The sequence below is a fragment of the Schistocerca serialis genome, chromosome 1 (assembly GCF_023864345.2).
Source record: "Schistocerca serialis cubense isolate TAMUIC-IGC-003099 chromosome 1, iqSchSeri2.2, whole genome shotgun sequence".
Classification (NCBI taxonomy): Eukaryota; Metazoa; Arthropoda; class Insecta; order Orthoptera; family Acrididae; genus Schistocerca; species Schistocerca serialis.
The window spans coordinates 402,400,866-402,427,377 of record NC_064638.1 but is presented as its reverse complement, the minus strand read 5'-3'; positions in this window follow the sequence as shown (position 1 = coordinate 402,427,377).

Here is a 26,512-nt window from a genome sequence, read left to right as displayed (position 1 = left end):
CGACTTCTCTGTATACAACAGCATCATCCGCTAAAGACCGAGGGAGGTGGCGCAGTGGCTAGCACACTGGACTCGCATTCGGGAGGACGACGGTTCAATCCCGTCTCCGGCCATCCTGATTTAGGTTTTCCGTGATTTCCCTAAATCGTTTCAGGCAAATGCCGGGATGGTTCCTTCGAAAGGGCACGGCCGATTTCCTTCCCAATCCTTCCCTAACCCGAGCTTGCGCTCCGTCTCTAATGACCTCGTTGTCGACGGGACGTTAAACACTAACCACCACCACCACCACCACCACCACCACCACCACCACCGCCACCGCCATCCGTTAAAGAGCTTCTTGGAACCTTAGTTGATCTGAATCGATTTCTGTGCTAGTCACCTTTAAACTCAAGTAACTTACAAGCAGCTATTTCCACCCACCACAAAGTTCTTAGTGGATTCGTAATGTTATTCCTTCTGTGATTCTGCGATGTTGTTCGCAAGGAATGTGAGATACTACGACTTGATGTTTATTCAAGGCACCCATGGGGAAGTTGTATGAATACTATCACGGCATCATCTTCCTGCCGGTTAAATTTCACGTCTGTGGCACGTCATCTTCGTGGTGTAGCAATTTTAATGCCCAGTAGTGTATAAGAAACTATCAGCCTAGCTTGCGGTAAATTATACCGTTTATCTGCCACATTTCGCCTTCGTGAGTTCGTTAATTCACAGCCTTTGCAGAGGAATTACCACGGCGATACCATCGCTTACACAACGTAAAAAAAAAAGCAGTGCGCTGGCGGCGCTGTCATTTGCACCCAAGTGATTCATGTGAAAAGATTTCGGACGTGAATATGGCCTGACGTCTGTAATTAACAGACTTTGAACGCGAATGGCACTGGAGCTAGACGCATGTGGCGTTTCATTTCGGAAATCGTTAGGGAATTCAATATTCCCTGATCCACAGTGCCAAGAGTGTGCTGCGAACACCAAAGTTCAGGCATTACCTCACACTACGGGAAACGCAGTGGCCGACAACATTCACTGAACGACCGAGAGCAGTGGCGTTTCCGTAGAGTTGTGAGTGCTGCCAGACAAGCAACACACCGTCAAATATCCGTAGAAATCAATGTGGGACGTTCAACGGACGTAACCGGTAGGACCGTGCGGCGAAATCTAACGTTAACGGGCTATGGCTGCAGACGACCGACGCGACTGCCTTTGCTAACAGTACGACATCTTTTTAGTGCGCCTCCTGGGCTCAGGACCGAATTGGTTGCAACCTAGACGACTGGAAAACCGTGGCCTGGCCAGATGACTCCCAATTTCAGATGTAAGAGCTGATGGTATGGTTCGAGCGTGGCGGAGACCCTACGAAGCCATAGACCCGCGTTGTCAATAAGGCACTGTGCAAGCCGGCCTCTGTGACCGAGCGTTTCTAGGAGCTTCAGTCCGGAAGCGCGCGACTGCTACGGTCGCAGGTTCGAATCCTGCCTCGGACATGGCTGTGTGTGATGTCCTTAGGTTAGTTAGGTTTAAGTAGTTCTAAGTCTAGGAGACTGATGACCTCAGATCTTAAGTCCCACAGTGCTCCGAGCCATTTGAACCATTCTGCTGCACTACGCCGAGCAAAAGGAGGACCGACACGATATTAGGAGGTAGGACTTATACCAACTCAGTGTACAGTTGCATCCATGTTAGAGCTTTTACGTCCGTTTATAGGGCGGTGTGTTGTTTTTATGTAAGTTGATTCAGTGTTACATTAAACATGTGTTCCCTACAAGAATTTCTTGGTGTGGAAAAGATGTTGGCATGTAAAAGATTTCCTGCTGTTGAGAGTAAGGTAATGCAAATCGTTGCATTCGCCACACATTCTAAATGGTCACAGGTTACTAGGCAAAATAGGTAAAAGACGACAAAAACCTTCCTCCTCCCACAAACGGGACCTATAAGACCCAATTTATCACGCTTGGAGTTTGTGTAGCATGTAATTATCAGTTTCACGTGCGTATTGAATATTCGGTGGTGTTACTTTCTAGTGAATTTCCTTCTTCTTCGTTGCGCTGTGCGTGAGCTTGCCACGTCCTGTGATTAGGCGAAAGGTCAGCTGCGTCCTCATTGGATCACATTCAGCGCCTGAGGGATCATTTCACGGCGTAAAGTGTGTTGGTCGCCCTGTTAAACACTCGTATACGGTTGAAGATAGCGCAGCTTACAAACTCACGTAAAGACCTGGCTGTTAGAGTTTGTAAGTAGAAATGGAGCTCTCGGATGGGCTAAGTCGTAGGTAAAAGAGGTGACAGAGATCGGTTCATTCGCAGAATACTAGGAAAAAGGAATTCCTCTGCAAAGAAGACTGTTTGTAAAATACTCGTGTCCCCTCACTAGAGCAGTGCTCAAGTGTGTCGCTCCAATACCAGATAAGAGTAGCAGGGGATATTTAACATGTACAAAGAAATGTAGCACAGTTGATCACAGGTGTCAAACTAAAATCTTGTGGGTAGTTATATCGCATCATATTTCTTTTATGCTATCGACGTTTCGACCTCTCTGCTGGGATCGTCTTCAGGATATGTCCGCTGGTGACAGAAACTTACATCGTATAGAAGAAATATGGCGCAGTCTAACAACGCAGAAGATTTTACCTTCAGTGACAACGGCCACGAAAGTCTGCAGACTTGACACCAATACCATCATGGAGGGGCTGAAAAGCCTGAAGCAGACGCTTCACGATAGATGCAAAACACCCCCGGAAGTCCTACATGAAAAGTTTCATGAACTAAGGAATCTACATGTCGCCTTGTATGCTACTGAAGACAAGCTCTCACTAATAACAGCGTTCACAGAGGCTTCTAAACAAGCATTCTTCCCGCTCTCCATACCAGAACAAAATGAGAAGAAGCTCTGACAACTGACACGAGTAGAACTCTCAGAGTGGTTTTTCAAACTACAGCTGTGGATGCAGATGTATAACAGGCACAGGGGATCACCAGGTTAGTGGAAACACCTAATGGTAAAATTTTTACCAAATACTTACTGTGATGCCTTTCTCGTTATGTAAGCCAGACATTTAGCAAACTACCCGTCAGTCGATATCCATAAATACTTCGAGAATCCGACGTTGTCTTTTCGCTCCTTTCTAAATACCGTACTCTTCTGGAAACAAGGACAGCCGTAAGCATCCATTACGTCCATGATACCAAATGTTTTTAGTGCTGCTCTTGTTGCCTGAAATGATTCTGTGCACAGCTCATGATCACTCAATCGGGAATATGCATGACACCTAGGAAATGATGAAAATTCCTTGGCGTTTTTTTCTTTTTCTTCTGCCAGGCTAAAATCATACTCTGGAGATAGAATAAAGAACAAACGTGATCTCTGTACACGCAGGAATTTCTTCACCACACGCAAAATGATGTGCTACTGTTGAACAAAGACATAAAAAGGAGGAAAACTAGTGTCTCAAAAGATGTAAATGAGCGTAGTTGACGCTCGGGGTAGCTGAGCGGTCTATGGCGGCCCGCGCGGTTCACGCGGCTCTTCCCGTCGGAGGCTCGAGTCCTCCCTCGGGCAAGGGTGTGTGTGTTGTCCTTAGATTAAGTAGTGTGTAAGCTTAGGGACCGATGACCTCAGCAGTTTGGTCGCATAAGACCTTACCACAGATTTCCAAAAAAAATTTTGAGCGTTGTTCTAACACATAAGAAGGACTGCACATATACATAATTTTTATTTGTCGGATGACACTCAGCGCTGATTTGCTGAGTCCTGCACGATGTCTTTATTCATCTTCATCAAATGATAGACCCTACCATTGCACTGAAACAGTGAGTGGCTGCTGGCCCAATGTCTGACATCTTTACAGTGTGACGGCCTGGCTAACCCTGGTGAGACTGGACAATGAAAGCTAAGTGGCAACACCACAAGTGAGAAACTATCACTCTCTTCGATGGGGCTGATGATTTCGAGCTTGAGGATCAGCAGTAACACATGTATCACCACAATCAACGTTTCCACAGATTCACACAAAGTAATTAACATGCAGGTCACTTCGATTCTTGCCAAGCACTATGATTTGCACAGCGAAGTTTTCTACTTTTCTTGCTAAATTACCAATAAATTTGTTTAATAATACGAGGGCTATTTTTTTAACCGCCAATCGGTCGCGAAATAGTAACCACAGTGGAAATCAAAAATGTATTATTTGCAACATTTAGATCCGCCTTTCAGTACTTCTCTACATGGTCAGCACTAAAACTAAGGCATTTTTTGTAGCGTGGTACCAACATTCCGCCGCGCGGGATTAGCCGAGCAGTCTTAGGCGCTGCAGTCACGGACTCTGCGGCTGGTCCCGGCTGAGGTTCGAGTCCTCCCTCGGGCATGTGTGTGTGTGTGTGTGTGTGTGTGTTTGTCCTTAGGATAATGTAGTGTGTAAGCTTAGGGACTGATGACCTTTGCAGTTAAGTGCCATAAGATTTCACACACAACAACCAATTTTCCAGTACCCTCGTCATGATTTCCGCCAATTCCCTATGGTGGTCCGTTGCTGGTTGTCTGGGCCAAAATGCTGTCCTCGTAGCCAGCGGTCCACATGAGCGAAGAGATGAAAATCAGAAATACTCAAGTCCGGGCTGTATGGCGCATGATCAAACACTTCCTCTAGAAAACGCTGCAGGAGCGTCCTCGTTGTACCTGCAGTGTGTGGCTGAGAATTGCCATGAAGAAGGAAATGCATAACAGTTACGTTATGTGGGCTGCATGATATCAGGCAAAACTCTTCAGTAGCACTTCACATTTGGCGGGAGGCAGTGTTGTCTAGACATCTTTACGTGGTGAGTCTCCGCTCAGAACTGAAAAGTGCCGTATGATGCAATGGACGGGCATATTGGAGACGCTGTGAAGCAGTTGCGCAAAGCTTCACTCGATTTTCACTAAGGTTTTAATTTCACGACGTATCGAAGAATGAAAAAGAAAAAAAAGCGCTCTTACATTTGTCTAACGATTAATGTATGTGGCGCTGTATTAGCCGCTTTTCCTCTGTCTAATCTCTGCCCTAATCTGTAAATTTAATCCACGTCGGATTACTTTCAGTGGCCTGGTGCCCAGTAGTCAATAAAAACGTGTAAGGGCAGGAAGGTCACAACATAATTTGTGCATCCAAGGCACGAATTGTGTAGCACACCTCCATACTACCAAAAAACAATCGTTCACTCCTCGCTCTCTACTTACCACTTTCTTCTTTTCCCTAGAGTAAATCCTCACATTTTCAGGATTTGGCAAATTTTATTTTAATATTTAACTTTGTGGCCAGATGATCGCCACAGTCGTGAAGGTAACCTCAGGGAGGGAAATTGCGTGAGGTATTTCGTATCTTTCTTGTATGTGTTATCGTGTTGTTATATTCTCTGGAGTGGGATCTGAGTATCAGACAACCTAAGAACCACTCTCTGGTTGGCCGGTTTACCAACCTGCTGCTATAATAGGCCGCGCGGATTCGACTTGGTATGGCTCACCTGCCTGTCTCGCCAGCTAGCGCGTTGCACTATACGAGATGGTCGGTCTCTAGTTACTACAGATTGTTGAACACGGTGGAAAATGCTGAAGGCTGATGCTGTAATGGAACTGAATGCAAGATGTGACGCCCATGATTCTAACCTGATTTAATCACCTCAGCCCTCTTCTTCCTACGAGGGAAGCCGTAGTCAATTCATAACCAAGGTACGCACTTTAGGGATGAGCAGTCAACCTGCGCTCATTGTCATTGGTCAATAGTCATTTCACTGAAAGAGGGAAAATCAGTTTTGATGTCTATGAGCAAGTTATTAGATGGAAAGCAAGCTGGATTGCGTTGATATTACTGCAATTGTCCCTTTCGAGCACGAGGCATTCTAAAATACATACTGAACTAATGATCTAGTTTTTAAGACATAAGTCCGAAACAATCTAAACCCACAACGATGCCTCGGGGACCACTAACAATTCGAAGCGCATTCAACATTCCAAGTTAGACTGGATAATTTAAATTACCAAGCAAGGCAAGAATCGTGACTGCCGAACTCGTGATAGCACTAGAAGCACTACGTTTGTGGTTTCAGTTGGCAACAAACAAGCAAATACCGTTCGAGCAGGCCTCGAAGATCCAACGGCACCGACCGACCGCCGTGTCATCCTCAGTCTACAGGTATCACGGATGCCGGTATAGAAGGCCATGCGGTCAGCACATCGCTCACCTAACTTTCGTGACCGGAGCCCTACTTCTCAGTCAAGTAGCTCCTCAGTTGGTCTCTCCTTCTAGCCAACAGCGCTCGGCAGACTCGGACAGTTGCCCGTGTAAGTGCCATCCAAGCTCAACAACGCTTCGGTGACCCGACGGAACCGGTGTGATCACTGCGGCAAGTCCGTTGGCATGTGCAGCTGACAAGAACTTCATAGATTATACCCCAGTGGTTCACTGACTGACCAAACAGATCTCGAAAACTTTAGCGCCATTAATTTAGATCACGGCATGATCACCGAAAGCCGTAAATGTTCACTGCAATGCTAGCAACGAACTTCCACAATCGCATCGTTCGAGTAGAGAAGCGCAGAGCGTGCAACTTTGTTTTTCCGTAGGTCCTTGCAGGTAGCAACAGTCTGATAGAAATTTCCTCTGTAAGGAGCAGAGCACGTAAAGCGACACGTGAACACTGTGCGATATGTCTATGCTTCTGGATCGATCACTATTACCGCATTACTTAATTAGAAGACCAGGATAATAGTATATTGCTGTCATTTTTCCGTTTACGAGACGCAGAAGACGGCATCACATCGCTTTACGTAACCTATGAAATTTCAGGTCCACTACTGACTGTAGTTGACTTCCTCCAATTACCTCGGTCGTCAATAATCGAGTAGTCTTCTGAGAAGATCGACGACAATGTTGTACACTCTATGCGTCGGACGTTCATTCTCCGTTACTAAGAGAGTGAAAGAACTAAATACAACCGGCAAGACTCATTATCCAGCATGCCGGCAAAACCAGAATATTGTCGTTGTATAACATATGTGTCTCCGTTTCGTCTCCAGTAATGGTTCCTGTTCAAACCATTATTTTCTCGGCCGCCTGTACATGTAGTAGGACAACAGGAATTTTCTAACTGCAGCGCAGGTTACACTGAAGATCCACAGAAACAGTACACCTGCCTAACATCGTGTAGGGCGCCCGCGAACGTGCAGAAGTGCCGCAACACGACGTGGCATGGACTCGATTAATGTCTGATGTAGTGCCGGGGACAACTGACTCCATGAATCCCGCAGGGCTGTCCATAAATCCGTAAGAGTACGAGGCGATAGATATCTGCTCCAAACAGCACGTAAGAAGGCGTCCCAGATATGCTCAATAATGTTCATGATTTTGGTGACCAGCGGAAATGTTTAAACTCAGGCCCTGGAGCTACTCTGTAGAATTCCGCACGTGTGGGGTATCGCATTGTCCTGCTGGAACTGTCTATGTCCCTCGGATTTCAGAGTGGACATGAATGGATGCAGGTCATCAGACAGGATGCTTACGTATGTTTCCCCTGTCAGAGTCGTATCTAGACATATCAGGGATCCCATACCACTCCAACTGCACACGCCCCACACTATCACAGAGCCTGCATCAGCATGAGCATCCCTGCTAACATGAAGGGTCCACGGATTTATGAGGTTGTCTCCGTAGCCGTACACATCCATCCGCTCGATGCAATTTGAAACGAGACTCGTCCGACCAGCCGGCGGAGTGGCCGTGCGGTTCTAGGCGCTACAGCCTGCAGCCGAGGGACCGCTACGGTCGCAGGTTCGAATCCTGCCTCGGGCATGGATCTGTGTAATGTCCTTAGGCTAGTTAGGTTTACTTAGTTCTGAGTTCTAGGCGACTGATGACCTCAGAACTTAAGTCGCATAGTACTCGGAGCCATTTTTTTTCGTCCGACCAGGCAACATGTTTCAGGTCCTCAACAGTCCAATGTCGGTATTGACAGCCCAGGCGAGGCATAAAGCTTTGTATCGTGCAGTCAGTACGAGTACACCAGTAGGCCTTCGGTTCCGAAAGCCCATATCGATAATGTTTCGTTGAATGGTTCGCACGCTGACACTTGTTGATGGCTCAGCACTGAAATCTGCAACAATTTGCGGAAGTGTTGCACTTCAGTCACGTTGAACGATTTTCTTCAATCGTCGCTGTCCCGTTCTTGCAGAATCTATTCCGGCCGTAGCGATGTCGGAGATTTGATGTTTTACCGGATTCCTGATGTTCATGGTACACTCGTGAAATGAATGCTGCGTCCATTGCTCGTGCGTCGGCTATATCACCACGTTCCAACTCCCTTAAATCTTGATAACCTGCCATTGTAGCAGCAGTATCCGATCTAACAACTGCGCCAGACACTTTTGTCTTATACAGGCGTTGCCGACCGCTGCACTGTGATCTGACTGTCTATATATACGTCTGTATTTGAATGCCTCTGCCAGTACCAGTTTTATTCAGTGTATTTTTCGGTAGGAAGTTACTTTCGCTTCCAATCTGGACCCAGTGAATTACAAATGTTATCGTTTTCATAAATCTGTTTTATGTAAACAACGTATATAAGGGCAGTGAGCGTTAGAATAAAGGAAGTTAGAAGGTCGGGAGAAAAATCACGCACCGAAGCACACACCTATAATGATTATTCACTATTCTTCAAATGCAGCAGACTTAGTCCGAGGTAGACAAGAGTAACTGCAATTATAAAGTGTTTGCCGAAAGTAACGAAGATGCCAAATATCCACAAAATTCACTCATGAGCTACAATTCTTCTCAGTGGAGTCCAGTTATTACTCATTTTACAATACATTCCTTAGGAAGTAACCTCTTTAGCTTCATCTACGACCTATAAAGTGTGTCTGTCAAACGTAGACCGGTCTTACTAAATGTAACAATAACACTATAAATCTATCACTCTCGATAGATGTGCCATGTGAAAGAAGCAAAGCAGGCCATAATCTCGGTGCCTTATCCTCTTGCGATACCGTTGTTGGTCGTTTTGAGTCACAGGAGATAACTGCCTGCGAAGTTGACGTACACCTGAAAGTTTTATTTCTTATCTACCTGTCACAATTTTACAATACAGCAAGACAAATACCAACCGTCAGGAAGAGGGAGAGTGCTGAGAACATTAACAGAACACTCAGCACAGAGTGAACTCGAGCTGTAGCTTGAGGCTTGCTGGGAAGCGTAAATCTTAACATAATTTTGTCAATAAACTCAACACACTTTTCTGTTCTGTGAGGTACGATCCTGGTTCGTTTTGTACGCCATGACTCTTTAGTTCCCTCTGTTCCAGACGTATTCCATTCATCCATTAATAGTGGCGTCAGCAAAACTTTAATTCTTCGTAGGTTTCTTTCCCTGTTGGTCTATAGCTTTCTTTAGAGCCAATCATTTTTTATCATTTTTTACTTTTTCGAACTATCGTAGCTCTGTCAGCAGGTTGATTTAATTATTGTTAGTATATCAAAAAATTATTTTGTGTACGATTTTGAGAGGTATCTGTGACACTATCTTCTCGTATATGCATGACATAAATCTCTTTACAGAAACCGGTACTGCAGAGATAGTAGTTTACACTCTCTCTCCACCAGAAGTCAACTTTTTCAAATTGTGTGTCTAGGTAATGTTCTAAATTTCCGCCTGACAAGAAAAGTGCAACACACAGCTGGCGTGATGGAGTGGGGGAGGGGGGAGGGGGGGGGGGAGAAATGAGGAGGAAAGGGAATGAAACTCCGTGGATTGAGAGAGCATGTGGTTGCAAAATCGAGTCAAATTTATAAAGAAATTTACCCTACGATGTAACCTTCCCGTATAAATAAAAAAAATATAAAATAATGATGTGTAACCTTCCCGAACAGAAAATAAAAATAATTAAATTTGGATAATTAAATTCTGAAGTATGAAAACTGAAAAATCTTAGCTCATGAAGAACTGATAAATTTTGACGTAAGCAAAGCTACGACATGGCCCTGTGAAATCAATCTGAATCTGTCCGTGAGAAATAAACTGAAAAATTCCTACCTCATGATGGTGTCGCTGGATAACGCTGTCTATATATCTGCTCGTAAATACCACAGCATAGTGCAATGTTGGCCTATCTACTAATACTGGATAACATTTGCCTGAGATCTGAATTACTAGAAAATCTGACTTTGCTTAGTGACACAGCTGCACAGCTGGTCGTCTGATTACTAAAGAACACATGACTATGATCTGAGAAAGATTCTAGAATATTTTAATTTAGATAAATGACTGGATCGGGAATGGCAATGATTTAAGGGGAAATAATACTTTTATAGTTGACTGGTAAGAACAGTTATATTCTGAATGTTTTTTTTACGTTATTGATAAAGATCTATAATCCATTACACGGGAAAACTGAGTATATTACAAATCTGACGAATCACAAAAGAAAAGACTGAAACATATTCATATTAACATCTCAGACAAGTGACTTAACTACGCGTATGCCAATAAAAATAATAAAATTTACATTACAATAAATAGTTGACTTAATTACTCTGTTGGTTTTTCATTATATTAACAATTATTGATTTGTTCATCATCATCTCATTCCATGGTAGCCGGCCGAAGTGGCCGTGCGGTTAAAGGCGCTGCAGTCTGGAACCGCAAGACCGCTACGGTCGCAGGTTCGAATCCTGCCTTGGGCATGGATGTTTGTGATGTCCTTAGGTTAGTTAGGTTTAACTAGTTCTAAGTTCTAGGGGACTAATGACCTCAGCAGATGACTCCCATAGTGCTCAGAGCCATTTGAACCATTTGAAGCCATTCCATGGTATCATTTAGATCTGCGGCTGATCACAATTATTATTCCGTTCCATATAACAAAATTTTACTATATGTTCTGCACTGTGACTTTAACGACTACTAACTATGAACTGCTCTGTACCAGCGACAGACTACAACTACACTGTGGCAACGAGCGACTGCAACTGCGGCACAGACTACTCTGACCTGCGACTCTATTGCAGCTCTCTTTTGACACGGCAAAGATATTTTATATCGCAGGCAGCGCCTGTGAATTTCCGTTCTAGCATGTGAGCAATGCATCGAGATTACATTTGCTCCAGCAGGGTGGTAAACCCCTACCAATGAGTTCATATACAAGTATGGTCAGATGCATGCACTACTCGGTTGAGAAGGGTGGCATAAATCCGTTGTATCCCCTCCTGAGACACGTTGGCCCACAGTTTGTCCTTGATACCGTGGAGAATACTTTGAAAGCCTCTATGAGGGTGAAGATTTGTCTGATGTGATAGAAGAAGAAACAGGAGTCGATTTAGAAGAGATAGGGGATCCAGTATTAGAATCGGAATTTAAAAGAGCTTTGGAGGACTTACGGTCAAATAAGGCAGAAGGGATAGATAACATTCCATCAGAATTTCTAAAATGATTGGGGGAAGTGGCAACAAAACGACTATACACGTTGGTGTGTAGAATATATGAGTCTGGCGATATACCATCTGACTTTCGGAAAAGCATCATCCATACAATTCCGAAGACGGTAAGAGCTGACGAGTGCGAGAATTATCGCACAATCAGCTTAACAGCTCATGCATCGAAGCTGCTTACAAGAATAATATACAGAAGAATGGAAAAGAAAATTGAGAATGCGCTAGGTGAACATCAGTTTGGCTTTAGGAAAAGCAAAGGGACGAGAGAGGCAATCTGACGTTACGGCTAATAATGGAAGCAAGGCTAAAGAAAAATCAAGACACCTTCATAGGATTTGTCGACCTGGAAAAAGCGTTCGACAATATAAAATGGTGCAAGCTGTTCGAGATTCTGAAAAAAGTAGGGGTAAGCTATAGGGAGAGACGGGTCATATACAATATGTACAACAACCAAGAGGGAATAATAAGAGTGGACGATCAAGAACGAAGTGCTCGTATTGAGAAGGGTGTAATACAAGGCTGTAGCCTTTCGCCCCTACTCTTCAATCTGTACATCGAGGAAGCAATGATGGAAATAAAAGAAAGGTTCAGGAGTGGAATTAAAATACAAGGTGAAAGGATATCAGTGATACGATTCGCTGATGACACTGCTATCCTGAGTGAAAGTGAAGAAGAATTAAATGATCTGCTGAACGGAATGAACAGTCTAATGAGTACACAGTATGATTTGAGAGTAAAGAAAGACGAAGGTAATGAGAAGTAATATAAATGAGAACAGCGAGAAACTTAACATCAGGATTGATGGTCACGAAGTCAATGAAGTTAAGGAATTCTGCCACCTAGGCAGTAAAATAACCAATGACGGACGGAGCAAGGAGGACATCAAAAGCAGACTCGCTATGGCAAAAAAGGCATTTCTGGCCAAGAGAAGTCTACTAATATCAAATACCGGCCTTAATTTGAGGAAGAAATTTCTGAGGATGTACGTCTGGAGTACAGCATTGTATGGTAGTGAAATATGGACGGTGGGAAAACCGGAACAGAAGAGAATCTAAGCATTTGAGATGTGGTGCTATAGACGAATGTTGAAAATTAGGTGAACTGATAAGGTAAGGAATGAGGAGGTTCTACGCAGAATCGGAGAGGAAAGGAATATGTGGAAAACACTGATAAGGAGAAGGGACAGGATGATAGGACATCTGCTAAAACATGAGGGAACGACTTCCATGGTACTAGAGAGAGCTGTAGAGGGCAAAAACTGTAGAGGAAGACAGCGATTGGAATACGTCAAGCAAATAATTGAGGACGTAGGTTGCAAGTGCTACTCTGAGATGAAGAGGTTAGCACAGGAAAGAAATTCGTGGCGGGCTGCATCAAACCAGTCAGTAGGTCCTAGTTCCTCAGCCGCGACCTGAAGTCAGACCCACACCATGACCCCAAGAGTAATATCGCTGAGCCCCTTCAAAACGTTGGAAGTATGGGACCTCTCCCCAGGTTGCCGCCAAACTTGTCGAAGTTGATCATTCAGGGCAGCGCAGAACTGCAATTCATATCTCAACAAATCCTGACAGTATACATCATCAGTTCAAGCTTCGCGGTCAGCGAATCACTCCAAACGGAGCCGTTTGTGTTGTGGTGTTACTGGCTGCCTATGCAAGAGATGGTAATTTCCTAGTGCGGCTTCTGCTTCTCTAACCAACGGTGCGGCATGACACGGCGTGTTGTAGGGAGCGCACTGCTTGTTCTCGGTTGGCAGATGCAGATGTGAAACAGTTACGATGAGTTTGGTGCATAATGCGGTAATCCTCTCTAGCGGAGGTCAGACTTGGTATGCCGGAACTACGACGACAACTACGCCTGTTTTCATGTTACCAAGCAGTCCAACATTGAGCCACTGTCACATCCGAATGCCTCCACAAATCTGAATATTGCACGGTACGACCAGTCATCCAAATGGAGACCAACACTGAAGCCCCCGTCAAACTCCTGTCAGGTCATAAGAACACTGTCGCTCAGGAGTACACGGCATCTACGTGTGCTTTACAGTGATAGCTCAATATATGATGCTGTTCACGCTAGGACTGTCGATATTTTAAAAATATATGCGTAATCCGATAAATCGATATTAAAGAAGGCTGTATTACTGTATCTCGATGTATCGGAAAACAATCGATATACGGATTTATTGACGGAATAGCTGTCGACGTACAGGCCTATAAAAATATTGGCTTCACATTGTAAATATGCTGCCGGTTTTAGAGCTATATGTTGAAGTATTGATTTATTATTAGATATTTTGTACACCATCAAGCTGGCAGCCTACCTATTCACCTTAGAACAAGAGCTGAAAGGAACACGATTCACGTTCATGCTTGGCTAAGCCACTCTTTTTAACAATAGTAACTGCATATAAGTGACACAATAGAAGATATCCGACGGGTTCGTCACTCGGTTTCGTCACATAATGGATTTGTCCGGAACACTTCATGTCGACTTCCCTGTTTTTTCATATCTGTCAACAGTGAAACTAAACGTTGCAGTTTCCGCTGGCAGCGCCGAGCGCCGATTATTCCAGCATTTCCCCTCGCACGTCTCAGTCCACCGCAAAGATCGATCTTGTCATTTACATTTTTGTTAATAATTTTCAGCATCTGTTTTTGAAGAATGCCCATCTGAAGAAATAGCACACTGATTGCGTTTAAAGTTTTTTTTTTTTTTTTTTTTTTTTTTTAATTGCAGTCGGTGTACTGCTTTTTCACATCGGTAGTCTTGTTATTCCATTCACACTGACACACCCCCTCACCCCTCTCACACCGCCTCCCCCTCTCTGCCCCCCCCCCCCCGCCCCTCTGCCCTGACCAGTGCAATCAGACTTCTTCTTTTGTGCCACCTATACTTGCTTCACACAGTCAAAGACTGGACGTGACGAAAGCTCAAAAAAGTAGTAAGACTCATTCACACAGTGAAAGTAAAATTGTGTTCTCCTACAATTTCAAAACAATAATTTCAAATATTTACCGATAATTTGTGAAAAAAGTAATATAAAATAAAAATATTGGCATGCGATATTGACACTTTTGTATCGCAATATCGGGGGAAAATGTATCGCCGATATAGCCTATATTGATATTCTTTGAAAAAGCATCGATACGTAGATATTTTACCGACAGCCCTAGTTCACGCCCATTATACTGCCTACCACGCCAGGTAACGAAACTAAACACGAACCACACAAATGCACTCTGGTGCCTACTCTACATGTAACAGAGAACTGCAACTCTAATCATTTACATGCCCGCAGATTGTGCGTTAGTGTACGAAGTTACATTGACGTTCTAACATGTCTTGTGGGTGCTTCACTTATTTTGGCAGGCAATGTATAATGATTAAAATGCATGACCATCTGAAGTAACAGTGAAACAGCAGCCAGTGTCTGCTGAAAAACAGAAATACTACTTGCCTTAGAAAGTCGCTCTCGGAAACAACTTTCAAGTTGTGCGAACAAGAACTGACTCCATCTAACGATGGAGGTGAAATTATAAAATATAAGCGCCAAATAGCCCAATGTAATAAAGATTTTTCACGTGATATAGTGTTTTTTCAAGTGGAAAGGAGGCTTGATTGCATTTCATGACTTTTGGTAATGTTAACAAATTTATTACATCAGTTAGCTGACGGTGCAATCCTCATGTTACTCATGCACTTACGAATGTCCATTTACGTCGTGTTCTGACTTATGACTCTGTAATATATAGAGAAAACTCGTAAGTGGCAACTACGTAATATTAGTGGCTTGGCTGCTCACTGATTGGAGGCTACAGCTCCAGAGATTATAATTTACCGGAGATGACACATCTCATGTGGCAATAAAGGCTCAGAGTGAATTATAATTACTTACAAGCTGCGACCAGTCGTGTATGTAATACAACTACATTTTTCATTTTCAGGTAAAAAATTAAACTCCGCTCGCACAGGCCTTGAAGGCCCAACGGCACCGACCGGCCGCCGTGTCAACCTAAGCCCACAGGCCTCACCGGATGCGGATACCAAGAGACACGTGGTCAGCAAACCGCTCTCCCGGCCGTATGTTAGTTTCCGAGTCTGGAGCCGCTATTTCTCCGTCAAGTAGCTCTGCAGTTTGCCTCACAAGGGCTGAGTGCATCTCGCTTTTAAATAGCGCTCGGCAGACCGGATGGTCACCGATCCAAGTGCTGGCCCAGCCCGACAGCGGGAACAGGTGTTACCACTGCGACAAGACCGTTGGCCATTTTCAGGAAAGGCGTACAGAATTTTACATATTAAAGAAAGGTGCTCGGCGGTGGACATTGCTTCAGTGTGGCAAAAACTGAAAAAAACTTTAATACCAGACAGCTTCTATTGGAAATATAGTGTATTTTAGTAGGTTCCAATACTGACACAGATTACTAAATAACTATCAAACAAGGAAATACATTAAAGATTTCCCTGTCTTTTACCTCAGTGAAGCAACTCCCAGCGCTCAGCATCGTGTTCTAAGTATGATTATGCGTAACTCTATAAGCGTCGCCTGAAGATGAGCCTGGAGCGGATTGGAAACTAGTTAAGGGAAATGAAGCGATGTTTCACAAGTGACTGGTCGCAGCTATCTGTACTATAATTCACTTAATATGCAGTCAGGTTTTCCAGCAGTATCCATAATGGATAAGCTTAAAAGGTCAGAGACTCCATAACTTCCTGCCGTCCCGGGAAGAGATAAAAAGAGCGTGTGGTGGCGGGAAACGCAGCATCCTCTAGGACGGAAACATGCTTTCGTTGCCGCCTGTACAGGAAGGCAGTCTGCGTCCGCCACGATTCTGAGGATGCGGTGTGTGGGGGTGGGGTTTATTTGCTCTCTGCACGACCGTTTACGAAACCCGCTGGCTTGTGTATAATCGAAGCGGCACTCGGGACACCTGTGTAAAGACAGTTGCCGGGAGACGGGCTCGTTGTAAGCAATTTCGTCGGGTATTCGATGCGGCACATGTTTCACCGTGTAAAAGAGCGCAGCCTCGTCCCGTGAATACGTTCCAATTACCGGCCGTTATGCTGCTTGTGAGGTACACAAACTACAGCCGTCGAGTGACGTAATGAATACGGGCCAGATGGTAGAAGGCGGGGGTAAGATAATAGCGACATGTGCCTGTGCTTTTGTGCGATTAGAGTAACCTCGATATGTGAACATAAAGCTTACTACAGAAGTTGGGACAGAGACAATAAGCTGCCAATTCGGGGCGCGTTAATTGAAAAGAGTTATAATGACTGTCCCATGTTTTGTTAGAATTGCTCACAAACGTAGATATGTGATCAAGCGCGGATCCAAGGCAAGGAGGACGAGGAGGAGGGGGGGGGGGGGGCTCGTCATACACAGGTAATTTTGTGGAGATATGTATATTTTTGCATGTATCGATTCCATATTTGACAGCGAACTTTCAGGACTTAAAGTGGTATGAAAACTAAGTGTCTCGAAAATCACAAAAAAGTTACAAGTTACATTTAAAACAGATTACTTTTCAGTTGCTCGCGAGACGGCATTTCCACGTAGACGGACTTCGCGGTCTGGCACTTAACAATGCAGCCAGATAACTGCGCAGCCGACACGGTTCGCGAATCCACAGATAGAACCGGCAAACCATAGGGAGTTGGTTGGAGGAAACAAAGACCCTCTGAATAAAAAAAATGGAGAGAGGGAGGAAAATATACTTGTTTACGTAATGTTGGCATTTGAAGGGCATAGCCGTTCCCTCACTTACATGCTCATATGACCATGGTTTGCAGATCATTGTTCACAGTTGTAGTGCTTAGTGATATAATGATAACTGTGACAATGCACTTCGATTATACAGTGTTTAAAAATCGTGACGTCAGTGAAGGTGTTAGAGTTCGTTGTTTTGTAGTTCCTAAATTAATTGCATGACACGGGTATTTCACAAATTTTCGTATATAAGCTTTTCTAGGCATATGTTGCTATTTCTTAGACGTTATTCTAAAGCTGCGTGCTATTCACTGATAAAAAAAGTATTATTATTACACTGTAAGCTTCCTATAAAAATTTATCTATAATTGACAGTGTCAAGTATCCTTTTTCAAAACCATTGTCCTGGTGTAACGCGTCCGTTACATATCGTTTTCAACTGCTGAGCGATATTGACACTTGGATGTCTCTGTGTTGCGCATTGGATAGTGTCGTGAAACCAAACTTTAAGTGAAATAATGAAAACTACTCTGATTAAATGACACAAGTAAATGATTGTGTGCTCAATGAAAATTATTTAACTGAAGCTCAATACTGATATTCATCGCCAAATTTGCGTGACATAGAGTGCAATTTCCGACTTAAATACCCGCAAAAATAAAATACTGCTCTTCTCAGTAGAAAAATAACTGTTTAAGATCACCCACATTATCAAAAACAATCGGTGGCTTTGTATGGCGTAAAAAGCAATGCACGCATGACAAACTACTAAAAAATTTACTAAGGATAATGGAGGAGGGTTTTACTATAAACAAAGTTCTTCTTGAAAAATTAATTTCTAAGGAGACCCTAACAACTACGAAATTTTCTAAATACAAATATTACGGACATTCCGACAAGTTGTTTTATTTGTGACATAACGAAAAGAAAGAGAACAAATCAACACTAATTGTTAGTGTTGTTATTAGTTATCTGAGGGCAACGATTTCGCTCAATTAATAGTTCTGACAAATATTTCATTCTTACGCGTGCGTTGGTTACCCTGAAAATTTCGTCCATAAATCTTCATCAATAGAATCAGTAATGCATGTTTATAAAGAAGTTTTCATCTCGATAGTAAAGTGTTAAAGGTAATTTTTTTAGATTCATAAATATTAAGTCTCCTCAGAAAACTCAACTGCTTGCTACTGTACCTTAAATAAGAATGTTCCAGCACTGCACAACGGACTGACGACCAAGAGCACCACATTTTACATTCAACACAGTCAAGGATCTTATTTACTACTCGTGTAGCGCGCTCATTCGTTTTTGCCCCAGCACAAAACACTATGCATATGTTACTGTTATTAATATGAAAAGCGTACCGATATGTGGTACAAAAGTGAGGGTGACAGGAAGTTGTATAAGAGGCTATCAAAAAGTTTCGTTTGAGGACATTAGTGCAGTATATATGCAATGTAGCGCGACTGCGATGCGAATATACAAGTACCGCGAAGGATTAGCGTGGCATTTGTATCTTCGCGTGGTGCGTGCAGTAAATGCGGTAACGTGTGCTATGGTGAAGTTCTTACCAAATGCATCCAAACATTACCTATGTGTTGTTACAAACAGTCCTGTTGGAAGAACATCCGCAACTGAGCTTTATAGCAGAGGTTGAAAATACCGCTTCACACCGCGCCTGGAACACGCGGCGCTCGGGGACCACAGCACAGCTACGACACCTGAGGATTGGCTTATAACAGTCCGATACCGGACGTGTGAATATAAAGCAATTTACAATTGAAGCGGTATTTTCAACCTCTGCTACGTGTTGTTATTCACTTTTCGGCTGCCAAAGGACAAACACCGGCAGACATCCATCGGAGAATGAAGATGTCCGTCGGAAACCACCGTTATGCTAAATTCCGTGGTGGTCGCGATTCGACACAAGACTCCGGTCGATCTGGGAGGACAGCCTCATTGAAGTGGGAGACACTCAAATGGTTCAAAAAATGGCTCTGAGCACTATGGGACTTAACATCCTGACTAACCTAAGGACAGCACACAACACCCAGTCACCACGAGGCAGAGAAAAATCCCTGACCCCGCCGGGAATGGAAACACTCAAGTACCCGGCCTGTAGTCCTGACTTCTCCCCGTGCGATTATTAACATACGGTACATTAAAAAGGTCCCGAAGGGTCGACGATTTCTGTCGGACGAGTATTTTCAGCGCGCAGTTACGCACTTCTTCAGGTAACACGAGACGGTGTTTCACCAGCCGGGTATCTCCAACTTCATGTGTCTGTGGGATGGTAGCTCACAGCGATTTTGCCCGGTTGGCGTGCCGATTCTAGACTGTATAGCCTCAGAATAGAAACTTTTTAATCGTCTCGTATATTTGGGGGTGCGGGAACGTACTAAAAAGTTATCTGACTATTTTTCGAGTGCATATTGTCGGCAGTTTAACATTTAACGTTGTGACGAGCTGCGTGTCACGTGCTCAAACACAAGGCACAGCAACGGCTTACACGAAGTACAAGTCCAGTGCACAGAACTAAGTCCGTGGGCAGTCATCGGTAAACAGCTAGCCAGAAAGTGGTTCAAAATGGTTCAAATGGCTCTAAGCACTATGGGACTTAAGATCTGAGGTCATCAGTCCCGTAGAACCACTTAAACCTACCAAACGTAGAGACATCTCACACATCCATGTCCGAGGTACATTGGAACCTGCGACCGTAGGAGCAGCGCGGTTCCGGACTGAGAGCCTAAAACTGCTCGGCCACACCGGCCGGCCGAGAAAGTGGCCAACACAGTTATTACATTCTTCATCTGTAGGGGCATATTGCCCGTAGTTGCTTTGTAATTATTGAAGGAATTTTGCAAAGACGATACGAGGTGGCGCAGTGGTTAGCACACTGGACTAGCATTCGGGGGGACGACTGTTCAACCCCGCGCCCGGCCGTCCTGATTTAGGTTTTCCGTGATTTTCCTAAATCGCTCCAGGCAAATGCCGGGATGGTTTCCTTGAAAGGGCACGGCCGACTTCCTTTCCCGTCCTTCCCTAATCCGATGAGACCGAGGACCTCGCTGTTTGGTCTCTTTCCCCCAAAACAACTCAACCCTTAAAATACCTTCAACAATCATTACACTGGCACGCGACCATTTCCGGAAGACGAATACCGAATTTCGGAATTCAGTTTTTGCTGTCGTGTTTAGATGTTAAGACCTGAAACGGTTTTGTGTAAGACCGATCAAATACAGCGACTGACAAGAAGCTTTTCTGTGATTTAGTCAGCACAAAGGCTGCTTCTTTCAGTTAGATATTAGAGGTACACAACTTCAAGTTCGATCTAACATTTTTACTTCACTTTCACTAGACAAAAAAGTCATTCCACCCAGAATAGCGGAAAACTGGAAAAGAAAAACCATATAACCCGACAAGCAAAACGCGTTTCCCAGACGTCTCTACGTTTGCATGTAAGTGAAAATAGGTATTTGCAGAATTGGTACTGGAATGTTTACATGACCAACCAGAAGCGGTACTGAGAAATCTGTTTACAAAATCCGCTTTCGAGAGTACCATGTAAACACAGTGAATAATCTTCAGCGAGTCCGTGGAATAGGCAAGAGGCTTCGTCGGTGATACAGCTGGAGCGTAGCGTAATAACATTATGCGAGCAAACACATGTTTCTCCTTGCACCACTTACGTTTCTTGTCATTATGCCTATTGGAGGGAGATTCAGCTTTTACTTTGTGGCATTGCCTGCTAGTGTCTTGTGTGGTGCTTTATATTTATTGATCTTGCGACTGTTTATCTGCCATTTGGTAAGTGAAGGCGAATAAGTTTGTGCTTCGTTATGCGAGTGTACATATGCTGGCCCGGAAACCACTGGTTGGTGCCACGTGGGGCCATGGAGGAGGACCCGCTACGTGGAGCCCCGCCGCTCTCGATGTGAATGTCAGCTCACACTTGACCGAACGGAACGTGTTGTAAATGACGTCAAAACATTTTGCAGTTCATTTCCACTGATGGTCTTCACATGAGCCGTTCACGGAATGGAATAGGACGTCAAAGTCAAGACTACTTCTCTGTAACACGTTTATGACGCTGTCATGTGAGTGTGTGCGTATGTGTGTGTTCCTGTGTGTGTGTGTGTGTGTGTGTGTGTGTGTGTGGCGTTGGGGAGATGGGGTGGGGGGACGGGAGGGAGGAGGTAGCGGGGCAGCGCAGTGCGATGTGTCATAGTCTGCTAACGTCGCAGTCAACCTATTTTCGCTGTACTTACTCATGGTATACCTGTGGATTTCGTGCCTTTGCTCCTTCTTAATATTTATTTCGTCATTTTGCTTTGTTTCTGAGACACCGTGCAAACATTCCGCGACGCGATGGATATTTCTTCCAATGAGTGTTCATCCCTAAGAGAGTGCAGATATCTGAAGGCGACAAACGATTTAAATATTACAGTATACGGACAGAAGGAAGACCATGACTGTGCGTCAGTAACAAAATACAACCACGTAACAATTTCTGTTGCGTAACCTTTTTTTAACAATGAAAAGTCTGCTCTGCTGAAGGCTAAAAGTACAGTTGCTTTTGAAGTTATTTGGTACTTGCAACGAAACAAAAAGCTGAATGAATAAAATAAACAGGCTTTGTGTATTGCCTTAGAAATGCTGTTTGATGTACCAGTATAATTTCGCTAGGCAATATATGTCGATGTTTTGAAATATTAGGACAACACTTTCCCTATAGTTCCATTTCTTAGCACCTTTAATTAATTTGGCCATCATTAAGCTCTATTTTTGCTACTTCCTTGATCCTGGTACATTTAGGATCACAGAAGGTATTTCACAAACCTCACTTCTAACTTTCGGTACTGCGCTGAGCAAAGTGACGCAGAGTTGACATTCTGTCTACTGCGAATACACCACAATTTGGCGCTTACGTCGCCTGCCGTTCCGTTGACGTCTGGTATGAGTCGTCCTTAAGCCACCGGAGCGGGCTGCCGCCGATCTGCGATCTGACAGACCTTGCTGAGCCGCTATCGCTGACGTCCACGGATACAGCGCTAAACGTTGACGAACAGTGCCTCTCTTACCGAACTTATGCCACTGGAGTTAAATTTGCGCCTCTGCGACGCTCCCTTCCTTACTGATCCAAAGCGTGACGAAACGTGTCGCCCTTCTTTGGTTCTTCGTTGTTTCCTCTACAACACCTACGAATAATACTCGAAAACCGCTCTCTGGAGGCTTTTGTAAATTGCCTCTCCTTGTGACTGAATTACGTTTCCACAGGACTGATCAATTAATCTGCGCAAGGTAGCTACTCCCGCTATAGCATATTTCGTGTGGACGTCCTGTTTTGGCCACATCGAACGCATGCTCTAACGTATTTATCAGTTGTGACTATTACCAAAGACCGATCGTCAAATGAATAATAACGAATGTTCCCTTCAGTTCATGCGCTGATAGTTGCATTTACTTACGCTGAGTTCCGGCTACCAGTCGCTAGACTAGGCGTCAATCCCCCGTAAGCATTGCTGCGTCTCACGAGCAGCCTCACGTAGTCTGCGCACTCATAAGCTCATCTCTTGCTTATTTACTTGTCTTATACTGGCGATTGTGGCCAACTGGCTGAAGCTGAAAACTGTTACACGATCCTGCTAGAACTAAACTGGAAAAATGGAAAGAAAGAAGATTAGGTATACCGTCAGCTCAACGACGAAGTCATTAGAGATGATGCACAAGCTCGAATTCAGGAAGCAACGGGTCCAGCCATGTCCTTTACGAAGCATCCAGCCTGCCTTTTGCCTTGGTCGGACGGAGATGTGTTTTTACAAACTGTGTTTTCGAGCTCTCATTGCACGTGGTATTTACTAATCATAATATTTCAGTTAATGCTACTTTGTCGAAAACTGACATTTTAATAACGTACAGTGTGTGCAAAATACCGTTTGTTTCTTGCAGATAAGAAAACAGCAAGTAGCCACTTTTAATAATGCTCCTTATTCACATAAATAGCCCGTTACCTGTTTTGAACTGATAGCTTTATGTGTAAAGGTAAGTTACTGCTATGTTAGTGACAACTTGTGAACAGTGACCAGGAGAGGCACGGAAATGCAGGCACCCCAGCGAATCACTATGAGTCTGCCACACCAGAAGAAAAAAGCGATTGACCGTTACAAAACATTTTCGTGCAAACATAAGTTCAGCTTCCAAAGTGACATCACCCCTCACAAGTTTTCTCTTCTTCCACGGGATGACCACAGCATTCACGAAAAGACTATGTAACATCTGTATGGCCTTATTTTAAAGTTGTTTTTGTAATACCATTTAGCATGAAGATGATGTTTACCTCGAAACATGTCACTAAATAAATGAGTATATAATAGTTGACGAAGTTTGTGACTGGTAGCGGTAATTTAAAAAAAACCTTTACATATTTCTTGAGACAGTCACTGTCGAAAAATAGTCAAAATGGCTTTAAATTTTTCTGATAGGTTTATGACCAGACGGCTGCTCACGTTAAGATACACATTTGTTGTTTATTACAGTATTTTCCACTTTTCATACCCACTTGTGATAAGAATTCATTGGAGTGGTGGTTTCCTACAACCAAAACACAATGTGAGAAACGGCGTATGTCACTGTAACCATACGCCCGTAATAATGATAAAAAACAATGTAAACAAATCATTAAAGTGATACTGCTTTTATTTATGTTTTCGTCGAAAATACCACCTCATTAGATTGCAGTGTTGGCTGCCTGTGTTCGAGCAGCAGTGAATACTATGTAAGGCACTTTTTGATAGGAACAAAGTGCAAACCTCCCCCCGGCCCCCGCCCCTCTCATACACACATACACCCAAGAAGTTTTTCCACATGGAAGAATGTATACAAAGTTGGCGAAACTTTTTGGTGCGGGTGAGCGTGTGCGTGAGCCAGCGCTTGCTTGTGTGTGTGTCTGCTTTACACGATATCGCCATCTTCCCATACTTCCATTCATGTGATAAAATTTTTTGGTGTGTGTGTGTGTTGTTTTATATTATGTGCGTACTTCTACATGTATCAAAAAAGTTCTTCGCAGTGCATCCTCACTACTGCATGAACACGAACAGCCAGCACTGCAAGGTAATGAGGGTGGAGTTTCGAAGTTTTTTATCATTATTAGGTACAGTTGCAGTTGCATAGGCCGTTTCTCACATCGTGTTTTGGTCACAGGGCGCCACCAGCCCAATGAATGTTGACCACAAGGGGGAATAAAAAGTGAAAAATAAGGTAAACAACAACAAATGTGTATCTCAACGTGAACAGCCGTCTGATGAACAATCTGACGGTTCAAAACGGGTAACGGCGCTATTTATGTGAGTAAGCGGCATTATTAAAAGAGGTTGCTTGCTGTTTTCTTCTCTGCAAGAATCAACCTGTAATTCTTCAACCCGACAAATAAAGATCAATATCAGCCTTGAAGTATATGCTAATGCACACAATGACACTCACAGGAACGTCACCTCCTCTTTGCGAGGCAGTGAAGCTACACCAATACCACAGTGACCGACGTCTCCCGTCGCTGTCCGGCGATAGCTAACCGTAGTTGCTGTTGATTCGTTGTCCGCCACTGCTACACTGATTTACCTAAACGGGAAACGAAACGACGGATTAAGACGCACGATCAATAATGAGAAACTACGGGAAGTTGAGCAGGTAAAACGGAGAAATTACTATCTTGCTGAGGAAAGGAATATCTGAAAGGAAGAGAAAAATGTGGGAAAAATTGAAGATTCGAAAGACACAACGACGGAAATTAATTTCGCCGCTCGGATAAGAACCTTGTTCCATCAATCGCAGGAAAATTATGGACGGACCCGACAGTTAGGGCAGGCAGGAAAGAAAGCATAAAAAGAAAGAGACACTCGCTGCTGTCGAGTATTTCCTTCTGAAATGTAACGAATGGGGAGAGACAGAGAGAGAGAGAGAGAGAGAGAGAGAGAGAGAGACGTGGCCATGGTAGTCGCGCCTACGAAGAACTTGAAAAGTCCCCGGCAGACAGGCAGCCTAATGATGGCCGTGTTAAACTGGAAACTCGGCCGCTGGCGCGCTCACGCGAGATTAAAGATCCCGACTAATGGGCAGGGCCGTGCCGGCGCGCCGTTTGGTCCGCTGCCAGCTGAGCTGGGCGAGGAGACGGGACGAGGCCACGGTGGGGGGGGGGGGGGGGGGGCGACGTGGCTAGTGGTGCGCCGACAATTGGGAAAAAGGGGCGAACTGGAGCAGCAAGCCGCGCTGGAACAGATGGGCTGCCAGCGGCTGGAGAACGCCAGGGGAGCGGAATGGAAGGGAAGGGGCGTGTATCGCCTGGAGAACTGCGCTGTCACCAGCAATTACGGCCTTCCCAGCTGGAGGCGAGCCATCCGGGCCCCACCCCCTCCGCCACAGCGCTGGTCGTGGAGAACCGCTCTCTACCACTCTCCTAGACTCCCCCCTGCGATACAGTTTTTTGATAATACGGCGCCGAGCTTCGCAGCTTGAAAGCGTACTCCTGATAACATTCGCCATGCGTGCTACTGAGGCCCCAAGGCGAAGGAGCTACAGACGGCGACCGCCTCTTCCTCTTCTTCTTATCTACTCTCCTTCTTTCACGCTATAGCTCTTGGAGATCTTTAACTTTTGTGAATTGTGTGTCCTAAAGCGTTGTGGCTGATTTATTATTTACTCATTCAGAGCGAAAACGGCATGTTATCTTGGATGGAAACTCATCAACGGAAGTAGAAGTAAGGTAAGTAGCGGCCTAGTGAAATGCATTGTGACTATCGCTGTTCACATTGTATACTTACGACCTGACAGACAATGATAATAGTAACTTCAGAATTTTTGCAGGCGATGTTGTTTTCATTGCCGAAGATAACTTACATTTTTCTACTGTTAGAGCGAACTTCCATTAGTCATCCTCAGTCACTCAACAACGACACTGTGCTGCGTTTATACTGTTATGTCTGTCTCACGTAACAAATTAAGGGGAGGATAGAACAAGCGCTTATCCCTCTCGAAAAGCGCTACTGGGACCACAACCTTTAAAGTGCACAACCGATAAATCAGTAGCTATTGTATCAGTTCCACCTTAAGGAAACGAGCATTGGTTCCTCGTTTAATTCAAGCTACATTTTATAATGTGTTATTAAATACAAGTAAAAGCTTCGAATCATTTGAACATTCAATGGTGTATCTCATGCACGTCATCTTGCTTAAACTGAAGACATATGGCATGAATAGTTGGGGAACTCCAAAGGGCCTAATTGGAAAGATTTTGTCTGTCATTCGCGCATACTGGCGCCTTTCCTTCGCAAACGATAAGACCAGTGTACTAAGTGTATTGATAGG